Source organism: Notamacropus eugenii, chromosome 6 (genome assembly GCF_028372415.1).
Source record: "Notamacropus eugenii isolate mMacEug1 chromosome 6, mMacEug1.pri_v2, whole genome shotgun sequence".
NCBI lineage: Eukaryota > Metazoa > Chordata > Mammalia > Diprotodontia > Macropodidae > Notamacropus > Notamacropus eugenii.
Window position 1 is genome coordinate 115,863,457 of NC_092877.1, and position 8,764 is coordinate 115,872,220.

At 35.3% G+C, this 8,764-nt stretch overlaps 1 pseudogene; it reads left to right on the forward strand.

Moving 5' to 3' along the window:
• The first annotated feature begins 422 nt into the window (after window positions 1-422).
• On the forward strand, window positions 423-8,426 carry LOC140512109 (centromere protein T-like; annotated as a pseudogene).
• Window positions 8,427-8,764: the final 338 nt, after the last annotated feature.

Sequence of the window (8,764 nt, forward strand, 5' to 3'; positions counted from 1 at the left end):
AGCATTTAATCATTTGAGTACTTCTTTCTTGGATTGAAAAATGGATCCAAATATTTCAAGATTTTTAAAAGTTCAGAGCTGGAGGGCCAAGATAAAATGGTGGAATAAACTTTAAATAATACCTCAAAATGAATTCTGGACCAGCAGAGTCAATAAAAAGATGAGGTGAAACAATTTTATATCCCAAGATAACACAGGTCAGCAGAAAATGTCTGTCTCACTGAGGTGAAAATGGAACGCAATCCTGCTCAAGCCAGCCAGTATAGTCTATACCCCAGCAAGTCAGCATCAGGCCTTGAGAGTGACTCAATTGATAAGAGGGTTTTAGTGCTCTCAGACTACAAGTGCTAAGAGAATCAGAGAGAAAGAGACTACCAGGGAATTTCTGTTGGCCTTGGGTTCAGTAATGTGTTTCACTGGATATGGTGGTTCTGGGCAGCAGTCCAAGGGCAAGAAAGAGCACCAGCACACTCATGTATGCAGCCACAGTGAAACTGGAACCCTATTCACACTTCCAAGGTAGAAAAGAGAACATGTGGTCACTCACAGACCAGTATTTACTACTCTTCTCTCTCAGGTCAGGAGAATAGTAAATACACTCACCTAATGTGATTATACTGAAAGAATGAAATATTTACTGACCCCTAGAATTAGCTCTGAAAATAACTGCATGAAAATCCTAAAGCTTGGGACAGCATTCCATGCAGCACAGAAGCAGATCCCGTATTTAATATAAAGTTAAAAGTCAAAAAATAGGCTGGAAAAATTGAACAAACAACAACAATAAAAAGAACCTGACCACAGAAAGTTACTATGGGGAAGATCAAAGCACAAACTCAGAAGAAGATAACAAAATGCAGTTATCTGCTGAGTCAAAGAAAAACACGAATTTGTCTTAGGTCTAAAAGCTATTCCTAGAAGAAGTCAAAAAAGAATTTAAAATATCAGATAAGAAAAGTAGAGGGACAGTTGGGGAAAGAAATGAGAGTGATCTAAGAAAATCAAAGGGAAAATTAGTCAAAAACTTGGCAGGTACAAAAAATACTGGAGGGAAAAACAACTTCAGTAACAGAATAGATAAAATGGTATAAAGGGCATGAAAATCAACTGAATTAAGGAACTCTTTAAAAAGCCGAATTGGAAAAATGAAAAAAGAGTTACAAACATTCACTATAGAAAAGAACTCCTTGAGAAGTACAACTGACCAAATAGAAAAGGAGGTAGAAAAATTCATTGAAGAAAATAATTTCTTAAAAATTATAATTGGGCAAGCAGAAGCTAAAAATTTTATGAGAAATGGAGAAAACATAAACCAATCAGAAGAATAAAAAAAAGAGAAGGAAACATGAAATACTTCATTGGAAAAACAACTGTTCAGAGAAATAGCTCAAAGAGAGATAATTTAAGAATTACTGAACTATTGAAATCAAGATTAACAACAGGGATCTGAGACATCACATTTCAAGAAATTATCGAAGTAAACTTATATCCTAGAATCAGAGGGTAAAATAGAAGTTGAGAGAATAATCTGATAAGCACCTGAAGCAGGTCCAAAAATGGGGAAAAATTTTTGCAGGAATATCAGAGCCAGCAGAGGTCCCAAGTCAAGAAGAAAACATTTCAAGTTCCCCAAAAGAAATAATTTACATATTATGGATCTACAATAAGACCTACAAAATGATTTAGTAGCCTCTATATTGAAGAATTGGAAGGTATGAACTGTCAGCCATTTGGAAGGTCAAAGGAGTGAGGATTACAACCAAAAATCACTTGCCTAGCAAAACTGAGTCCAATCTTTCAGGGAAAATATTTGTTTGATTTTAATGCAATGGAGGTCTTTCAAACATTCCTACTGAAAAGACAAAAGCTAAATAAAAAATTTGACTTTCAAATACAAGACTCAAGAGAAGGATGAAAAGATATACGTGAAAGAGAAATCAAAAGGAATTCAATAAGATTAAACTGTTTTAAAGGAATCAGTAAGGTTAAACTCTTTATGTCCCTACATGGGAAGATGATGTTTGTAACTCCTAAGAATTTTCTCATTATTGTGGCAATTAGGAGTAAGTGTGTGTGTGTATGCGTGTGTGTCTGTGTATGCGTGTGTGTGTGTATGTGTATGTGTGAGTGTTTATGCATGCATGTGTATTTTGTGAAGGACTGTAGATAATATATACACACATACATACACAGATGTACACATGCATGCAATAGAATATCACTATCTCATAAAAAATGTCACATTAAAAATTAGAAAGACTTTATTCACTGATGTAAAGCCTTAGGTAAATAATACTGTATATTATGAATAACATAAATAAATGAAATTAACACCAAAATGCAGTGGAAATCCATTTAATTTAATCCATTCTTGTTCTGAGAGAACATTTCCATCCTTTAAGTAGAGAAATAGATTGCTATCAGTGTGAAATTTTGAATATTTTGTCAGTTGCCATCATTTTCTCCCTGGATATGCTTTACAATTTTATTGAGGTTCAATGGGGGAGGAAATGTAATAACTATGTATAAAAAAGATACAATTAGAAGGAAGAATATTGAGGAAGAAAGAAGACAAGAAGGAAGACTCAGAAGGAGTGAAGGACTTATTGAGGGATTTAACAAGAAATTATGAAAAGAATGAGCCTCACAACTATATACATTTAAATGGCAGATATGGGCTTGTTTAATCTTCTATATATTTACTATACAAGAATAAATATATTAGATATATAATATTATGCTTTATTATATACACTATGTATGCACGTGCTATGAAACGAATGTATGTGTATACACACAGACAAGTGTGTGTATATGAACAAATAATTCCTAGGTATTTGTTTTTCTCCTATTATAACTATCAAGTACTCAGCAGGTGAATAAAAGTTATACTTTATCCACTTTAACGCCCTTAACAACTGAATTAGATTGACTGTTCAATATTCTCATTAATTTCTTGGTAATTGAACTGAATCACCCTGAAAGTGGTCACTTCAGTGTGACATTTAGAGAAAGCTGAAGATTAATTTTCCCTAATGGGAAAGAAATAATAATATTTACTTGAAACACATTGTGAAGATTAATAAGATACTGCTTATTAAATTGTCTGACATTTCTCAGGTGAAAGTAGCTCTATGGAAGTCATATTATCACTGCTAAATGTGCAAATTATTTTTTCCACAAGTACATCATTCATCTATTCATTATATTATTATGAAAAAATAACCTACTCTGTCTAATTTTCTGGAAGCAATATATTATTACAATCTAAGTTAACAGTCATTGCCATTCAAATTTTATACTCCCAAAGGACAGTAAATTTAATGATTTTTCACGTTTAGGGGAACTTACTAAAACAAAATGAAGATATATAGTCACTTAAACATGGACCTCACAAATAGGATTTTTTTTCAAGCACTTCTAAATAAATTACAATATAAGACAAAAAAGAAGTCACTATTGTATTGGAAAAGGAGATCTGTGTACTCTTCCTATAACAGTTAATGATATTTCTCTAGGTTCCCCCTTGTATAATGAGAATGATAAATCTGTCATTGGCAAAAGAAAAAAAAACCCACTAATTTGAGCTTATGGAAATTTGTGACTAATATTTCATAGGAAATGAAGTAAAGAAAAATGTATCTGAGAATAAAATTAATTCTGAACCAAGAGGCATATTTACAAAACCATAACTGTTTAAGAACAGCTAAAAAGAATAATTATCTTATAAAATTAAAGTGCAAGATGAAGAACCAATACAGAAGAATTATATGGGGAAGATGGCTAGTAGATTTGGAAATCTGCCGTCATTAAGCATAGGTTCAAAAGCTAACAATACATACATTTCTAGAAGAATATAGAAGACTTCTAAATTCAGAAAGAAATAAAATGCTAAGGGGATAGGGATAGGGGAAAAGATAACAGACTTATCTGTAGAGGGGAGAGTGAGGAAATAAGTTAAAGCAAGGCATAGAATGATTTTTATATTAAAGGGAATGAGAAGAAAAGGGAGGGTTCCTTGGACAAGGGTACGTTAAGTACTAGGAAGGTAAGTTACTGGGTGGAAATAAAGCAAAGGAGTCAGGAGGGATATGAAATAAGAGATATGCACAAACATAAAATAATGATCAGGAATGTAATTTGATAGAGGAAAAGGATCAGGGGTGGCAACCATGATCTCAGGCTAGAGTTAAGGTTAAAATAGACTGAGTCAAAAGAGAAAAATAGTGAAACTACACTCTGTGCTGGCAATATTTACCAATAACATTTTGAACTATTTAAAACAACTAAACAATACAATGTGGGAATTTTGTTATGGTGTAGGAAATGATGACTCCTTGGAATAGAAAAAAATATGGAAAGATTTGGATTTATGAAGAAAGAGGATATTCACTCCCAGGGAAACTGAAGATAAATTAGTATAGTATGGTATTACATAGATGAATATGAATGAATATATTGATATATGACTACAATTATTGATATGTATGTATATATATATATGTGTGTGTCTAAGTATATATGTATGTATGTAAAAGTGTTTGTATATATAGACATATGTATGTATATTTATATCTTTGTGTGTTTATGGCTATGTATATATATATGTGTGTGTGTGTGTGTGTGTATACCTATATATGTATACATATATACATATAAATATGTGTATGTTATATGTATATATATATATACATATATATGCATATGTATCTCTGTGTATCTGTGCTTAATTTTAGCCTTTGGGTGGGGGAAAGCAGAAGGGAGAAAAAAGAGCAAAATAAAATGTATATAGGAGAGAACAAAAGAAAACTTACAAGTAAGCAAAGAAAAGATGGACAACTGACAACACAATGTGTACTGTTTATTATATAAGCTTTCTGGACGTGGAAATTTATTGCTGTATATTTTGAATCCTCTCACATTCTACTTTGCCCATGGCAATGCATTTTTTTTTTGTTGTTTTTTAGTTTGTATTATTTTAGTTTTAGTGTTTGTGTTTCTTTTATTGTTTTCTTATTTTGTATTTAAGTTTAAAACTAAAAAAATAAAACTATTAAGCTGGAAAAGATGATCAAACAATACGCTAAGAAACTTGACCATAGAAAGCCATTATAATGACAGGAAAGATCAAGACACAAATTCAGAAGAGGACAATATTGTCAAATCACCTACATGCCAAGCCTAAATGAAAAATGCGAATTGTCATTAAACCTAAAAGGAACTCCTGGGAAAGTTAAAAAACATTTTAAAACACAGAGAAGAAAAGTTAGGAAAAGAAATATATGAGATGAGAGAATCATTAAAAGCAATCAACAACTTGATAAAGGAAGTATAAAAAATGGAATGGGAAGATGTTTTAAAAAATTACTGAAGAAAACAACTCCTTAAGAACTAGAATTGACCAAATGGTAAAGGAAGTACAAAAATTCATTGAAGAAACTAACTTCTTCAAAATTAGAAGTGGATAAACTAATGAACTCATGAGACATCAAGAATCAATGAAACAAAATTTAAAGAATGAGAAAGTAGAGGAAAATATGAAGTATCCCACTGGAAATACAGTTGATCTGGAAAACAGATCAAAGAGGTACTTTGAAAATAATTAGACTACCAGAAAGTCAAGATTAAAAAAACGTTGCTGGACGTTATACTTCCCAAAGTTATCAAAGAAAATTCTCCTAGTTTCTTAGAAACAGCAGGTAAAACAGACATTGAAAAAATCCACTCATTACCTCATGAAGAAGATCCCAAAATGAAAACTCCCAGGAACATTATAACCAAATTCCAGAACTCTTAAGTCAAGAAGAAATTATTGCAAGTAGTCAGAAAGAAATAATACAAATATTGAGGTGTCACAGTCAGGATGACACATGATTTAGTAACTTCTACATTAAACGATTGGGGGCCTGGAATATCATATTGGGAAGTCAAGTGAAGTAGGATTACAATGAAGAATCACCTATCCAGCTACATGTATCATAATTATTCAGGGAAAAATTGGTCATTCAATGAAGCAGAAGACTTTCAAGTCTTCCTAATGAAAAGATTATAGATGAATAAAGAAAAAAAAAACATTCAACACAGTAACGAGAAGCACAAAAAAGTTAAAAAAAAAAAAAAAGAAGGGATTCAGTGAGGCACAACTGTTTGCATTCCTACATGGGAATATAATATGTGTGCCTTTTAAGAACTGTATTGGCATTAATGTAGTTAGAAGGAGTATACATAAGTGGAGAGTGTGAGTATAAGGCGACTTTTATGTGAGGATATAAAAAAAGGTGGTGAGAAAGAAGGATGCATTGGGAAAGGTTGGAAGTGAGAGGTGAAACGTAAATTATCACATATTCAAGTGGTACTAAGGAGCTTATACAACAAAGCATAATAACATACATATTCAGTTTGGTATAGAAATCTTTCTTACTCTATAGGAAAGTAGGAAGGAAGAGGATTGTGAAAATCAAGAAGGAGGAACAAGTAAAAGAAAGGATGACAGATTGGGGAAACATGCTGGTCAGAAGCAAAACACTGATGAGGAGGGAAAGGGTGCAATGAAAGAAAGAAGGACAAACAGAAGGAAAAATAAAATGGAGGGGTTATATTAATAGATGCAGAAAGGACTTTTGAAGAAATGAATCCCCTATTCCTATTAAAAGCACTAGAGATTACAGGAATAAAGGGAGTTTTCTTTAAAATGATAAGTAGTGGGCAGTGGAGCTCTCAGGGATCCCGGGACTTTTGTCTAGCCTCCCAGGGCCCCATTCCTACCCGATTCTCTCTATTCTTTGTCCTCGTTTCCCACTCCCAATGGAGGAGGTTTTCTGAGAACCCTGCCCCTCAAATTTGATTTTTTCCAGGTGATTTCATCCAGGTGTACAACATCTCATTTCTCCCAGACAATGAAGGGATCACTCAGACTCTGCTCCATCATGTGCTAGAGACGCAGGCTCTAAGCTCCCACTAATGAAGATGTTAGTGTCTCATCTAACACTAGGCCAAGCAGGAGAAGTTTTTTCATATCTACAGACCATTCAAGCTGGTACCAATGTGACACTTTGCCCTGAACACATCTGAGTAAACAAAGAAAGACTGCACCTGCTCAGGCAAAGGATATTTTAGCTAATGGTCAGCTCTGTGTTGAGCACTATGACATCTTGGAAGAAGGCACACCCAGGACTCTTCTGAAGAAAATCCTGCATGCTGCTTCAGAAGCCTTTGTCCTGGCACCAGAGGTGGTGCCAGAATTCACATGAGCCACAACCTGTTGAGTCACAGAAAGAAAGCAATTGGATCAGCCTGGAGTTGCAGCTTCCTGAGCTGCAGCCCTCTGTGTCTGTAGCTCCAAGGCTGTTGGTCCAAAGCAGGAAGAATCGATGCCTTAGAGTGTCTGAGTCTGAACAGGAAGTAGACCAAGGACTTGCTGTTGCTTCAGATCTCACTAAGAGCAGCCAGCTTCAGCCAACAAGTCCTCTGTGACCAGGTCCTTTAATCTGACCTTGGTCACACTTATGTTCCCTGAGTCTGTAAAGAGGCCTGACTTGGCCTGAAGGCCACCGACCCATAGCCAATTGACATGCAAGTATTTGAACAAAGACTGAAGGGCATACCACTGACTCATCTCCCAGGTCCTGGGAAATCAACCAAGTCTGGTACAAAAAGTTTAAGCCAAAATACTTCTTTTTCTGCCAGCTCCATGTCCACTGGAACACGAACCTGACCTTTTACAGGAACACCAAGTCAAAACAGTTGCATTTCTGCTCACTCTTTACCTACTAGAAGCAGCATCTCCAGGGAAGCTGGAGCAAAATCAGCTGTGGCTCATCAAGTAGAAGAGGAAGAAGAAAGATCGATGGATGAAGGGGCAAAAGAGTCTGATGAGGACACAGAAATCTCCCAAAGGACTGCTGTCACAGAACTTAGCATGATGACACCTGAAATTCCTCCAGACCAAATGATATCGTTCCCTTGCACAGACTACCTCCCCAGTACCTCCTAATACTAACACTACCTGGCTGCCCTTCAAGCTTACTCAGGCCAAACGGGCTCCTAAACACCATGCCCCAGGTCCTCTGCAGCCCAGTGATCCAGACAAAGCTGGTTTGAACAATTATTGTAAAGTTTGCAGCTTCTATGCCAAAATTCCTATGGAGAAGTCAGCCTCTGAGACCCTGGTGAAGTGCTTGGACCAGTACTTCAGGACACTTTGTGATGACCTAGAGCCCTTTGCTCACCATGCACGTTGAAAAACTATGCTGTTAGCTGACTTGGAGATGTTGATGTCGTGGCAGGGCCTAGTGACTGATGTTGTTCCCCTCTATGTGCTTGTGGATAGACACCTGACGTTGGAGTACCAGATGCTGCTCATTCTTTGTGCAGTCAGTGGCAATTGTCTTCCCTGCTGTCATCTCAGATTCCCCCCTCCTCTCTAAGTAAAGAAACAAGCAGGAGCCTGAGGCTGGGACTCCTTAGAGGCCTCTAGGTAAGGCCTTTCCAAGAGTGGACTCTTCACTTGCAATATACTGTCAGTGTCAATAAAATGTGACAAAGCCACTTTAAAAAAAATAAAAATAAATGATAAATAGTGTCTAAAACCATCAGCAAGTATTATCTGTAATAATAATCTAGATAGTCTAGAAGATTTACTAATAAGATCAGGGGTGAAACTAAGATGCCCATTATCACTACTATCATTCAATATTATACTTTTAAAATGTTATCTATAGAAGTAAGAGAAAGAAAAGATATTGAGGGAATTAGAACAGGCAAC